The sequence below is a fragment of the Phalacrocorax carbo genome, chromosome Z, assembly GCF_963921805.1.
Source record: "Phalacrocorax carbo chromosome Z, bPhaCar2.1, whole genome shotgun sequence".
Lineage (NCBI taxonomy): Eukaryota > Metazoa > Chordata > Aves > Suliformes > Phalacrocoracidae > Phalacrocorax > Phalacrocorax carbo.
This window is the reverse complement of record NC_087548.1, coordinates 81,385,323-81,401,035: the sequence shown is the minus strand read 5'-3', so window position 1 is coordinate 81,401,035 and position 15,713 is coordinate 81,385,323.

The window sequence follows — 15,713 nt, the reverse complement described above, 5'->3', positions numbered from 1 at the left end:
CATGGTTGCCACTCCCTGGGACTCAAATGACTCAAACATTTTCTCTGTCTGCTGAACAATGATGATTTTGTGGTGAAAGTGCTGACATCGTCCTGCCCCTGGTAAGTTTTTGCTGCCCAGAAATTACTAATTCCCTGTGTACGATTCTGGAAAATTGCACTGGGTACTTAGTTGTAAGTACTGAAGATGTGTCTCAAAATAACATTACTTAACCATCTCTCTGAGCTCACACGAGGTATTACACCACCTTTATTTGTCTCAAGGACTAAAAATGGAATTAAAAGCAAAGAACCGTGACTTCGGGCAATTCCACATCTTGCTATTATTTCTTTTTCCTCACTGCTATGTATTTGTTTGACAGTATTTACCGCACTATATCATGGTAAAGTTCTGAATCCTCATTCATTCCTTATTAAAACAACTTGAGTATTTTGAGATCTCCAGATGGGAGGGACTGCAAAATGATATTCTGAAAAAAAAACATATTTAATAATTGGAAACTATCACTGTTACATCATTAATGGCCATTCTGAACTTGAACTGCTGGTATAACTGTTGTTCTGCATTGGGATTTTTGCTTAGTTATGGCAGTATCTCACCAGATACAGCTTATACATTCAAGTGTAATACAGAACTGTTAAATACTAATAGCCCTTTCTTTACAGGACGTTATATGGACACTAAGTTCAACAAGGTTTAAAATTCTGATCTTACTCTTCACTTTATTCCAACCGACATAAAATAATGTTAAATAAAATTGTATGTGGTGTCTAAAACCTCCCTTTAAGGTATTTTCCTAGATTACAGATTTTGCATACACCCATTTTAAAACCCTTGTAGCCATTTTAAAGGTTTTCTCATCTTTCAGAATCTCTCTGCACTCCTTGAAGGAGATGAAGTAACCTGCTTTTTCTAACTCCCTTCACTTTTTCTTCTTTCTGCTCTCCCAAAAACACCTTTCTGCTGCTCCTTCCTGCCTCTCCCACCGTCCTTGTGCACGCACCCCACAAACCCCCACCTTTACTCAAATCCCTCAACAAAAGCCAACGTTTTCTGAAATCCTTAAGGGGATAATCATCTCGACATTATTCTTTAATTCATAAAACAGTGAATTAGACAAAACGCACTTCAAACTGGTTTTCTTTTCATCTCCTCCTTCGTCGTTTTATCAGCCTTTCACTTGACCACAGATTCAGTAGAGCTGGATTTGCAGGGAGCTGAGCACCTCCCGGGCACGAGCATCCCGAAACACGAACAGCACCCTTGGGCTTAGGCACGATGCTGCTAAAAACAGCTAACCCACCTGCAACCCAGCCTGCAACTGACAACCTAAACTCCTTTCAGTCTGCAGCCACCAGGACCGTAGAGCTTCACCATAACACTGGATACCAGATTGCCTTTGACATCGTTACTTGACTTGCACAAACAACTATGCCGCAGAGCTTGTGTGAGTTAGTGGAGTATTTTGTACAAGCAGGTGTGGCAGAGGGCATGGTTAGGCACAGTGCCGTTTTCTGGAGCAACAAAGCCAGCCTCAGAGACTTATGTTCCAAACCCCCATACCCTGTGCTTCACCTCCCTGGGGTTGTCCGGATACCTGTTTTTTAAGCCATGCTATACACTGGAAATCTTATTTCTTTATGCCAGGTTTAGGTAAGCTTCAGGAAAGATAATATCTGCTTTGGCAGAAACGTAGAGTGCTTTGGCAGGTGATACTTAGGCTTGCAAATCTAACCTGTAAACAATTTTTGGGCAAACGTGAGCAGGTTTGTGCTCTCTGACGCCTCAGAGCCAGCCCTCGCAGCTCCCCAGCTATCCCACCAAGCCGTGGCCTGGGGCCAGAGCAGGCACATGGATTTCACACGCAGGGATACAAAGGACTCGGTTGTTCTCACTCTGAAGCCAGTTGTACTTCCAGAAAGAATCCCACTGGGATTTCAGCGAGCTGGCTGCCCGCAGCTGGGAAGTCGCACCCTCCGTGCACCCCAGGCCAGTGGGTGCCCCGTCTCAGCAGGGCTTCTCCCAGCTCATCACCACAGCTCCAAGCTCTTCATTACACAGCATTCATCAGGAAGACCATATCTCGTTCAATCTTCAGCCAAAACAGTGTTAAAAAGAGAAGCAAATTAAAAACTTGGGGAAAGTGAGGTAAGCGACAACCACCCCTTTCCCTGTTTCTGCAGGTCTCCATCAGAAGTGCCGGCACCACCACTGATGCTGTGTCCTCGATCAGGATGTGCGTGAGGGCTGAGACACGTTACTAAGCATCCCCCAGACAGCTTCAAGGTTGGCAGGCCTTTTCTGGCCGTCATTCTGGACCAAGCGTACGTGACAGGACAAAAAAACCGCATCTTAAAAGTCACGAAAGATGACGAGTCAACGTTTTATTTTCATAAAACATTTTCTATTTTCCAGCACGACCGCACTCAGGTGTAGCGGCGCCTGGTACCAGAAATGCTATTCAGTGTGAGCTGTTTCCTAAAGGAAAAGCGCATGTGAGAATTCAGATTATTTTGTCTAGTGCAGCTGCTGCTTGTACTGCAGAAGGAGAGCTGCAGCTGACGACAAGGTGGTATGGAGCATGACACCTCTGCTGGCCCCCCTCCAGGAGCACTGAGCCGGCCTGCAGCACACAGTACGTGTCTTAATTGTTGACAGCGACCCATTAGGACAACATAAGCCTCATTTAATGAACGCAATAAGTTAAAACCGAAGCACTTGGGTAGACTTTGGTGGTGCTGGGGCAGGAGGCTGCGGAGTGAGGTCGCATTGACCACGCAAAACAAAGTTATCCCATGGTAGACCATGGCGCTGGAGCTACGGCTGGACTGCTTAGCCTGCTGCCTTCATCATCATAACCTTCGGGCTTTGTAAGGGGGGAGGTAAATGATATTCTGGTTCACCCTTAACACAGTTTTGAGGCTGCAAGGAAAATGTACACCAGGCAGATACACTTGAGCCATAAATGGCAAAAATGTCACCAATAGCTTCATTACTTTGACCTTCTCACAGTCTTTTTTGTAAATACTAGTAGGTCAGTAACTTAAATACGCTGTACCTTAAATACTTGCATAATTCAGAGTGAATTATTTCAGCCCCAGTTTTACAAAACCTCTTGAAGGAATGAAAAGGTGTTAACATTTCCAACCCAAAGTATTTATTTACAGCACAACAAAGAAGAAAAGAGGTGAAAAGATTACACAGGCAATAAAGATCTCCCTATTTATTCATCACATACTTTCTAGGGCTTTTTGCTCTTTAAATTTGTTCTAATATTATCAGAATTGATTTTTAGTCTCTCTGATCCCAGAGGAAATGTCTTCAGTGAAGCTCTCGGTGGATAACTGTAATGAAGAATCAGCTTGCAGAGCTGTTACTATGGTACTCTTAAGTGTAGAGCTTCTAAAAAATTAACTGATAAGAAAATTCCGCTGCACTATATTTAGAAGTATTTCATTTCCTAGCTTTTGACATAAAATAATTTAACAATTCAAAGTCTACATGGAAATTGTTTGTTTTTTTATTCCAGCATGGTATCTTTTAAAACGTGTTTTTGTTGGCTTTTAAATAAACCCGAATTTAGTAAAAAGCTTGCTTACAAAATTCTCCAAAAATAAAATTGGAAGCAAGAATTATACTGTTCATTTCTCTGGGTTTTGTTTTGGTTTGTTTTTGGTGGTTTTTTTTTTGTCATTCTGAGAACCAAATCCCTTAGACTCTACTAGAAAATATTTATGTACAAAGAGCTCTATTTGGATGTTTACCTTTACTTTATACTCTAGAAAGGCATTTTAACAGGGGTACTACTTTCTGACTCCCTTGGAAAAAGCCCAGGTCTATTTTTAGATGCCAGCGTCCTAAACTGTGTACTATATGACACAGGGCAATGCAAGCAAAAACGGCAAATTCAGCTTCCTATTATTTTTGAGCACGAGCCAACGCTGTCCCGTTTCTGTAGGACAGCCTGGCTTAAAGCCCTCTATAGTCACCACTGAAATCATTATGGGGAATATGGGATTATTACAGGCACGACTGTACTTCACATACGTAGTTTATACCACCTGAAGAAGAGTGAGTGCAAAATAACTGAAAATAACACCAAAGCACGCATACACATTTGCAGAAATCTCTGTACTGTTATTACAAATCAGTTTACACTAACACCTTCATTTGAATCATTCCTATTTAAAAAAAAAAAAAAAGAGAAAAAGAAAAAAATCACCCCTCTCCGCACTGCTTATAACAAATTGCCTGCCAGCACACAATCAATTTCCTGCAAACCTGCTCAGCAGTGCCCTCCCCACCTTGTGGCCGTAGGGCTGGGGGATTAGTTGCCGTAACGGCTTTCTTGTACCACTTATAAATGAGGTAAAATGCTTGACAATTACACTTTTTCAGGGTTGGCCACCTGCACTTCTCTGCGAGCACTTGGAACTCCACTCGCAGCTCTGGCCATCGGATTCCACCCGGCTGAAGTTTCATAAATGGCTCGCACAGCATCACGGGCACGGCCTCGACGCAGTGCAAGGAAAAGAGTAGGAAGGTAGCTGCTTCTAGTAATTAGTCAGATAAAGGTAATGAAAAAAAAAATGCTACCATTGAAATTACCCTCTGTGCCTTTCCACCGCCTTTGTATCTTTGCATTGTCTTTGCGTTCTTGCACCTTTGCAACATGTCTGGCAATAATTCTACCTTCAGTGGTTTCTACAGAAAGAGGAGGGCTCATCATAAATGATGACGAACGAATAGCAATAAGGTTTTTCACTTCTGCAAAGGCTTTGTATTCTCAAAGTCATGTGGAAACGAAAAATTAACCACATGACTTTGTAACATCCAAGTGAGGTTTGCACTAGCTCTGAGAGGGGAACATCCCATAAATAACTCCTGAAAGGCATCTGATTATGTGGTTAGGATAATATCACTTTCCTTCTCTGCAGAGACATAGACAACAAGTAATGAAAAGTCCTATACCAATCAATGATCGATTAATTATATTACCACCATTAGTATTATAGTCTTATTATGAATTATGAATTATTTCATCATGTTTTCCCTCCACTAACTTTTCAGTGAGAATCATATTGCCATTTGTAATTATGTAATTCATGAGCAACATTCACCTATTCTCCCCACTTCCGACCCAGAAATAGACCCAGTTGTTGGGGTGCGCCAGGGCGGTAAGTCGTGGCTGCGCCCGCAGGCGTGCACGCCGCCTGCCGCAGAGCCGAGCAGATTGCTGGGGGCCCGGCTTCAGCCCTCTGCATGCTCTTAGTCTGGGTAAAACAGTATTCGTGTGTTACGGAGAGTTTTGCACGGTTCAGAAACACTGACACCGTCTATGTGACCACCCTACTCTAGCTGATGCTACGAAGATCATACTGCATTTTCCGAGCTTACTCCCCATTTCTATTCACTAGCCTAAAATATTGGGCTTTGAAAGGACAGCTTTGACTAGCTGTATTTTTTTGTGTGCTGTTTCTATTGCTTTACATAAAGAGAAGACATCAAGGAGAGTTATTTAAATGTGGAGAATATAGCAGAGTTACAGAGTAGGGGTATTGTGAGGTTTCAAGACTAACACTTTTATACATATATATACGTGTATATATACACACGCATATATAAGTTGGCATGTACATATTTATTTTCTATCACTTTTTATTCTTTTATTTAAATATTTCTTTGCATTTAGTACCAGAGAAGAGGTTGACATGGCTCCTTCCAACTTTTGCGCAAGTTTTTAACTGTTCTCGCACTAACTAACTAATAATCTAACTTATGCAGAACCGCTCATAGTAAATATCATTAAGAGTATAAGTTTTTAAAAGCTAGAGCCCTAGAAGTTACAGCATGGGATGGAGAGTCAAGAGTGTTGAATTCCACTGCTGATTTCCTCACTGAATCCCGGAGTAAAGAGTGGTTACGTCATTTCACCTGCTTCCCTGTTATTTCACAGGGACGTTGTAAAAATTGAAGTTTTAATTTTGGAATCTCAGGATAAAGGGAGGGGTACAAGTTTGCCAAGTGATTTTATGGTGGTTGTTGTGACTTGCAAGAAGCCTGAAAAAACCAAATCCTTAACAAGGATTCTTCCTTCATTATTTTTCCACATTGTTTAATTATTGCAGGGAGTGCTGAGACGTGTACACCAGTGGCTTTCTAAACTAAAGATTTGAGACAGTGCTTTTGCGGGGGGGGAGACAAAATAAATTACCTAGGTTTACAAAAAAGATGAACCAAAATTTTTAGGCCAAGTTTTGTCTTTGTTAAATGCAACTTTTGTTCCTGTAGACATATAGTATTCTGTGTGCCCCATGCTCATTGCTATTCACTCTTCTGCTAGCCATGGAGAACTGGGGCACTGAGAGCAAATGCTTGGCTCATAATGGCCATTTTTATGGAGTTTTTTTTATTTATTGACCAAATAATACCTCCCCCTGCCCTACACCAAGCCTGAAAGCTCTTACTGGAAAGTGGAAGACGGTTTTCTCCTGCTGGTTTTGAAGAAAGAAGATTTTTTGAAAGCCATTTTTTAATTATCCCTGTTTTCAGTGGCTGAGCCAGAGCCATTTTCTCTTTTATTGTGCACCTCATTTTGTTCACTTCATTTCCCTCTGAGGTCAACACCAGAGCTGAGCCTACCCATGGGCAATGGAGTATCCCATCAGATCTGCCTCTGCCACGGGAGCACAGTGATCCAAGAGCCAAAACCTACCCTACCTCAGCAGCCTGTTGGTTTTACGTTAAGTCTGAAGATCGCACGTGATCTCGATGGCTTTTGATCAAGTGCTGTCGTATAAACACAGGCACGTTCACGCTGCTTCGCAGAGCCGACTCCTTCGTCAGCAGCGTGCACAGCTCCCATCACATCCACAGGATAGGATCCCGAGTGTGTAAGTTCATTGTCTGCTTCCTCCTCTTTGAAATATTACATTTTTAGAGCCTTGGTTTTAAACATGCTCTATAAATCTGACAGTGAGTGTTACTGAAGTCCCAACTCTAAATAAATAGTTTAAAATAAAAGTTGTATAAATACCCATCTGTGCCAACAATACAGTTTGAAAGGGAGCGCTGTAAACACAAAGTAAATTAAATGGGATCCACTTTTGCGGGGTGGATGGCTACTTAAACCAGTTATTATAGAGAAGATTTTGTTGTGTGGTGCGACAGCACGTACCCATGTGGCTAACCAAGAGCTGGTTGAAGAAACAAACCCCACCCATACCTAGGAGCAGTGCCACGACCAGACCACAATTCCTGCGAGGCATAAATTTAATTTGCTGAAAATGAAGCACAGGCACTGTCGCAGCTCATTAGCCAGCAACAGACATATTGCAAGAGAAGAAAGTGGAATTTGGTGGATGGTCCAACTTCTACATGTGCTGTGAATAAAACAGACTATTGTTTTTTGATAAAGGAGTATTGTTTTGAATGTGCCGGGTAACTAAGTAAAGCCAGCAGAATTTTTTGGCCAAATATAGTCTCTTGCTCACTGCTAAAAATCCTAGCTTTTAAATTAGGAGCTGAAGTCATTGAAAAAAAAGTTTACATTCCTGCAGCCGGCTGCAGCAAAGCCAAACAAATGTTTGGCTTAATATTCATCTCTTTCATGAATGTTTCTTAAACGTCTAAGTCAGAAAATACCATTTCTATTATTTAGTAATTCGATGCTTAAAGCATTGGTTTTCTTCCCTTCTTTTTCCCCCCTTATTATTTTTATTTTAACTTGTTCAGAAAAGACCCAGTAGGGTCACTGCTGTGGTATTAGGCTATGTGAAGCATTTCATAACTTAAAGAAATCATGGTTTCAGCTTCTGGCACCAGCTCCAGTTGTAGGTCACAGTTACTAGCAGTATGTTTTTTGTTGGGTTTTTGGGTTTTTTTGTCATATCCCAAACCACTGGAAAAGAGGAAAAGAAGGTGTTGTTTTTAACAGTAGCTAGCTGCAGTTGTGATATGGGTCTAGAAAACTAGCAGGGCTTAGGAGGCCTGACTGTAAAAAACAGTGAGAACTGCTACATTTCTTTAGGGCAACGCTGTGCGAATGACAAGCCATAAAATTATTAAAATTAGTACAGTAACTAATGCAAACCTGAATTGTCTTCCACAACCTTTGATATATTTGGTGCTCGCTGCATTTAGTCACTCTGGCAGGCCGACAAGGCTTCTTTGGTTCCAGGATCTGGGTCTGAACAAGTCAGCCCCATTCCTGCCCCAGCAGCAGTGCCAGGACCGAGGTGGAGGGATGCAGCCTATGCCTTGCACCTCCAGGGGACGCGAGGAGCATTTGGCCCCAGGAGACATTTGGTCCCTGGTGCAGAGCTGGTGCCCTTTGTTTCTCCCTTCTTCCCACCCATGAGCTGAGGGTATCATCCAGGAAAGCAATCTCCCTAGCAAGCTAGTTTTGGAGTACATTTCTATCCAAGCAAACAAAAATCAATTTCTCTGTTCACTATCGCAGCTACTTTCTCTATTTGCTATTTCACATCTCTATCTCCTTAATACCTATTTCTTCTGACAGTGTTTCCTCCAGAAACAAGCCGTACTGGGAGATTCAGATTCAACCCAATGAGGGGCATCATAGAATCATTAAGGTTGGAAAAGACCCTTAAGATCATCGCGTCCAACCTCTAACCTATCGCTGCCAAGCCCACCACTAAACCATATCCTCAAGCACCACATCTGCCCTTCTTTCAAATACCTCCAGGGATGGAGACTCCACCACCTCCCTGGGCAGCCTGTTCCAATGTTTGACAACCCTTTTGGTGAAGAAGTTGTTTTTCTTAATATCCAACTTAAACTTCCCCTGGCACAGCTTGAGGCCATTTCCTCTCATCTTATCGCTTGTTACTAGGGAGAAGAGTCCAACCCCCACCTCGCTACAACCTCCTTTCAGGTGGTTGTAAAGAGCAAGCACGCATGAGAGAGCAGTGCAAGCATGAAGGCAAAGCCAAAACCACACTGGGATCCATCCACTAGGGTGCTGAGCACAGCTCCCCTAAACTGCCAGAAGTATGACTGCCACGTGGAGGAAGAGATTAGCTACAATTAACCGACTTTTCTCCTTTTCAGACTTCTTGGAAGCTGTATTAAGACAATAATCAGACCAGCATGTTGGCCCCCCCTAATACAATGTGGGGTACAAAGTGTGTATTTGGTTGGTGCCTGTGCTTTGCCTTTTTCTTAACCATACTAAGGAAGTTTGATTTTGGGGTAATGGGTATCTCTGACCATAGAGCGATGGAGTGGAAAGGGAATAGAGAAGGTGGATGTACTCAACCTGGCCCACTGGTAGGGTCCAGTTCAGTAGGGCACACAGGGATTGCCCTGGAGGATTAGCTGAGCCATGGCAGAAGGCTGACCTGTTTTCTAAGAATTAAGAAGCAGGTGCAATCAGAGCAGACTTGTCTTTTTTCAGCTTTTTCTGCACAGTGATGAGGCCACAAACACATCATACCTCAAAAGGGTGGACTGTGAGCAAAGCCCCTTGGATCCCATCTCGCCCCGCCTTGCCCGCTACGAGAGGGGATAACTTGTCTTCTCATGTTTATTAATTTGTCTGTGTTAATGATTAAGATGCACAAGCATTTTGGACTCTTAGAGTGCTCATTATCATGTTAAAAACACAGGAATTCTTTCAAATTTTATTTCTCCCAACTATTTGCTAGGACGTGACTTAGCTAGTTGTGCATTGTAAGGAGGGAAACCTACTTCAGTGGGGAAACCTACTACAGGAAGAGTGTAGAGTTGGGATATCAATTTATTTACATGAATTTCCAAAAAGTGTACAGTTGACTTACCTTTGTTCCCTTTCCTTCCAGTTTACTTCACTATTCAAGATGCAGGAAGTACAAAATTATATGTCTGAAAACATTGTTTTTAAAATCCCACATTGTAAGCTTATACGTCTTCTAAAGAACCTTTTCCCCAGACTTGGCATGTAGGTTGTGAAGCTTCGTGCACTTGATGGCCAGCTTTGAGGTCTTGAACCTCTCAGGTTTTGAAGATGGCCCTGAACATATTAAAGCTTAGGTGGTTTTAATGGAATTACTTCAAGATATAAAGACAAGCATCTGCATAAAACATTTCAAAATTACAATTAATACATTCCACATAAGAGTTACCACACACTGAGTAGTTTCATTTTATTCTGCTGCAGCTAATACAAGGAGGGGGGTCCTGCCTGCTTCATTTCATCTGTAGAAGTTAAGATATATTTTAACACTCAATATTTCCCTCTCTTCAATTCTTGAATGATACAAGAAGTTGCTAGTCACAACTTTGGCTGAGAACCACGTTGAGGATAAAAAATTTTCCTTCCAATCATACACAACATTAATCAAACAAAACGAAATACTTAATTTGTTGAATTATTTTAACTGAGTTACTATAACAATAAGCCTATCCCAATTAGTATTGCCAGCACTTGCAGTTTTATCACCAGTCACAGGATATTTGGTGGTTTCCATAAAATCCCCACTTTTTTTCTCAGGCAGTTAGATCCAGTATTTTTAAGTCTCAGTCCCTTATAAATATTGAAAAAATCATGAGTCCTAACAAGTGAAAAACCAGAAGACAAATGAAAAAATTATGAATGGACGGAATGAAACACTGACATTTCTGGCTTTGACTTGCACGTGATAGGGTTTCTCGCTCTCATTTTTGTTTGCTCGTTGGTTTTGTTTTATTCTGAAGCCAACATCACTTTTGAGGATCTGGTTCACAATTTTGGAAAATCTGGGGCTTGCAGTGCTGCCGATTTAATAACATTTCATTGGGTTACAGTCACCTTTTCTTTTTTTTCTTTTATTTTCTCCCTCTTTCCCTCCTCTCCCCCACTGCCCACCCCACTTCCAGGACCAGCACTGGAGCTTCCCCGCTATTCCTGGAATGTCTGACCAAAGCCCCAACGAAAGGCACCAATGTCTTAAAAGCTGAAGCCTTCTCAGATTACAAGTAACACCAGGGTAACACCAAATGCTGCCTGTGCCACCCACGGCCACTGTCATCCATGTCAAACTTTCACTGACAACAGCTGATCTCAGACAGACAATGGAAAATTTGGAGGATTTAAAAAAAAAAAAAAAAAAAAAAAAAAGAAAAAAACCACCTACAAAAACCCAACCCACTGTTAAAAAGAGCAAACAAATTGATAGTGACATGGATCACTCATGTTGACTTAATAGATTGCCCTAGTTCTTCAGCATGGATGACTTTACAGCCGCTGCTATCCCAGCATAGCTGTTGCTGATCATGCTGCTGTGCACTTTAAGAAGAGTAGGACTTCAGAAGGAAGTGTGGTGGAAATTTCCAAAATATAGATGGTCTGTTTGGATAAAGACAGGCTTTTTATACTTAATTGCTAGGCCTGGGACGCTTGGCTGCCCTGACCACTGGCTCTGTCTGGGTACACTCGGATGGATTCACGCTGGTGGGATCCCCCGTGAATAGGGGCGTTCCCTTCCCCTAGCATCACTTGCTTCTTTCTTCTTGCTGTACGAGGCAGACGACTGAAAGGGGAAAATATTTCCATCTGCTTTGTTGCTAACATTTCTGGTTTTCCTAGTTCTGGGTGAGGAATGATTTTGCTGTCTTGTGGGGCAGCTGGAACAAAAGAGAATTAGCAAAATCAACACATCTCCCATCAGTTAAAAAATGAGCTATATTAAATATTTAGGTACTCTTCAAATGTTGTCTGAAAAAATAACTTCTGTGGCATAAACAGGGCTTGTCTTAACGGTTCTGCAGAGAGAAAGGACCTTCATCCATTAGCAATTAGATACGGCAGTAGACAGACTCCTGAAGGTTGTGACATACTTGCATGTAAAGAAGGTTTCCAAACCGTATTAAAATTAATCATGTATTTTCAAACATGCTTGAGCTTTTTGATGCAGACACCAGAGTAGGTAACACAGTTGCAAGGTTTCAACATGTAACAGCTCTGGGTTATCTAAAAATAGACCATCAGGTTCTATTTTTAGCAATGGTGATATAAATCTAAAGAAACCTCACTAACTTCAGAGTAGTTGCCTTGTATTTACATATGAATTAAAGATGCCAAATCAGTCTCTGTTTTATTGCTGCACACTGCTAAATGCAAATCTCTGATTCTGCAAACAAAAGCTGTACTAATGCATACGACTGGAAATGTCCACATTAATTCTCTGTAACAGCCACCGAGCAAGAGTTAATATTCTCAGGTAGAAAAAGGCTGTGAGTGTTTTTTACTACCAGTCTGTTTTAATACCAGCTTGTGGATTGGGACAGCTGAAACAGCAATTGCTCAGAATGTTTTTTAAGCCACGATTTTTTGGTTACCTCACTTATCACCATGTCAGAATATTTTCTTCAGCAAATTAGAAACTGACTTTTTCCTTATGTACTTTTAAAGTATTCCAAAGATTCATTCACAACGCCAAGCTGCAGTAAAATCCAGCATAATGTAAATCACTCTCTGATACTTCTTTTCCTTTCTCTTTCTGGATAGAGTTATGAATGCAATGAAAAATAAATGATTTTGAATGCCATCAGTGGAGAAACTGGTATCACGGATGGAGTTTAAAAGTCAGATCATCTTGCTAATAGCTAAATAATGTATTTCCTAAGTTGGATTTTGGCTACACAAGTTTGAATGCTTGAACATTTTTTATTTTAATAAGGAGAGCATTTTAAAGTGCTGAAACCAGGGATAAGGTAACATTATCCTCTTGGCACATTTAATAATATGTACTAATGCAGCCCGTATTTCCAACCCCTCTTCCCTGTCTAGCATTAATGCTGCAAATTGATGTATTTTTCTGAACAGCAAACCCAAGCAGTAATGTGGTCATGGGAAACTGGAACAAATGACCACTTGCTCTGGAAAGCAGCACACTGAGAGTTTGAAGTCCTTTGTGTTTACATAGTGGCTTGACTCTCAGCAACAGGTCATAGCCGCAGAAACAAGAGCTGCCTGAAATATCGTGTAGGGCCTGTAAACCCAGGAATGTCCTGTGTGCTGCCAGCAGTGCCCTATAGGATCTCAAGCAGCCCGTGTTCCCGAGGCCTGGGAGGACTGCAGACACATCTGACCAGACCTGTTGGGCTAAGGTGACTTTGACAGAAGTCAGCCCGTTAAGCTAGCAGTGAAGCTTGTCTTTAAGTCTTTCAACTTCTAAATGTTGTAGCAACTCCAAGACAAAGACGCTGCTCACAACAGAGAGCACCACTGACAGTATTTCCAAGGTAAGAATTAATTAAAAATGAATGCATTTTGTTTCGATGGCTTCTTTGGAAAGCAAAACAAACCCCAAACCTCATCTAAGTTGGTCCTTAAATGACACAAGATACCAGCCTGTGTTTCCTCTCCAAATGGAAAGACAAAAATCCACCAAGTTTTATTTGATGAGTTGTAATATGCATAACTGATTCAAAGACAGTAGCCTTTTCTCGGTAGCTGATACCATGGGAATGAGTATTTTGAAAGGGGTGTTATATGGAGTTTTTGAATTAAAATGTCACTTTTCTAGGCTTCGCATGTACCTTCCTTTCCTGTTTAGAAAGAAAAAAGATGGCAGGCAGCTAAATACCATAATTGAGAGCAATTCCCTTACGGTAAGTGGACCCCCAGCATGGCATCACTGCAGGGCTGGTTTCCCTGCAGAGTTAGCCAACCAGCTCACTCATCCCTGTGGCTGCTGCCCACCAGAAACCTTATGAATGGCCTCAAAACCGAGTCTTGGCTGATTTGCAATCCCTTCTAGTTTCATGGTTCCTTCTAGGCATCTCAGTAGATCCATTTTACTTTAGATAAATGTTTCTACCTTCTCAACTCACACATAACTCTGACTTGTTATGGTTAGCTATCAATTGGCATTTCCAAAAGCACCCATCTCCACCCACCCACCAAGTAGTCCAGGATAGCAGGGTACCTATTACACAAGCCAAACCAGTCAATCTGTTCAAGGGTGTGAAATTCTGAGCTGGCACTGACTAGTAGCAAAGAATTATTCAGAAGCACCACAGTGTACACATTTTAAAATACATTTAACTTCTCAGTTCTTAGACTGCCTGTAAACTTTTTGAGTTGCAGAGGCTACACTGGGATGTAATTAAATAACAAGGCTGCTGTCTATAATTATAATGACTCTTTTAAAGGTTTTCATTTAAAGACATAAATGTGGTGGCCTTAAAACAACCGGCAATAGTGTGCATGGCTTGATTTCAAATTTCTATACTTAAATGAGCAGAGATCAGGAGAAACAAGGAATCTTGCCACTCTTTTTGTGCCAGATGAAGACTGTCCAATCTCATTTCCATAATAAAATCAAAAAGGCACATTGAATTGTTTTTCATACTTGGGATTGCAAGAACAAACTAAATGCCAAGGGCCAGTCCTGAACATGCCTATCTTCTTCAGTAATGTAACTAAAGGAAGCAGTGCTCCTGATCAACTGGAACTACTTTTGCTGACACGTATGTTTGAAGAACTGGGTCATTAGGGTTTAGTTCTTGGCTTTCAAAACTGTGCCTGATCCTTTCAGAAAAAAAGGCTTTTACCAAAGTACTTTCAAATGGTTGACCCCACCCCAGTCTTCTGTCAAAGAGTTGATTACCTTAAATGAAAACAAATAACATTGCCATGCAAAAAAATGCAGGTTTTGCTGTTGTTACAGAATCCTTTTTTCCCTGTCAAGTGGACCTACCACAGTTCAAGATATACGTTTTAGGTTTAGCAGACAGGATAAATTGCATTCTCGTTAACAAAATGCATTAGGCTACAGACTAACAAAAACACCTTACTTTGGGCCAACAAAGCTTCCATTAAAACTAAAGGATATTTGTGTGGCAGAGCCATAAAATATGCTCTTTGCACAGGATTCTTCCAAACCACAGTCTAGCGAAATGCATGGACATGCTTCCATTGGCATTAGTGACTTCTACATCAGGTGCTAAGACACTGTGTGTATCATGCCTTCTTAATGGAGATTCACAGGGGAAGAAAAAAACCAGATTTATTATAAATTGAGATGTTCTGAAAGTTTTTTTACCTATGCTAAAAAATTACTGAGTGGAAATTAAGGTTCAGCATGACATGTACTTCTTTATCTTACCCAAATCAGCAGTGCTACATCCAATTCTCCATAGTTTTGTCGAAGCCGCCTGAAGATTTGAAATCTTAAGTGAGGGCACAAGGTCTTGAATTGCCAACAAAGACAAATTTGTAGCATGCCATTTTTAACAAAGCAAAAAAGTCATTATCAAACCTTTCAGACAACTGAAATAATAAATCATTTCAATTTCAATTAATAGCATTCCCATTCTTTGTAAGGCAAGTCTTTGAAGGCAGATAATGCTAAGTTTCCCTACTAAAACCGGGTGCGCTGGGACCCACCACTCCGTCTCACGCTCTGCGTAGGGGTAGCAATGACGGAATGTAACGGCAGCATTTAGGACAAAGCACATAATCAGTGCACACTCTGATCCCCAGCTGCAAAATTAATACAACAGTGTCAAAGGGTAGACAGGGCTTGAAGCCTCAGAAAATGTCTGTTCCAACTTGCCACACTTGGGGGAAAAAAGAGAGATAAAAGTATATATAATACCTCTTTCTGAGGTCGTAGGCAGATGATTAAAGTTTAGTCTGCCGTCATAATCCTTCTGGCACTTGTTACCCACGTGGCTGTTAACTATAAAGCCACTCTGTTGTTGCTCTTACTTCAGGCATCCGTAGG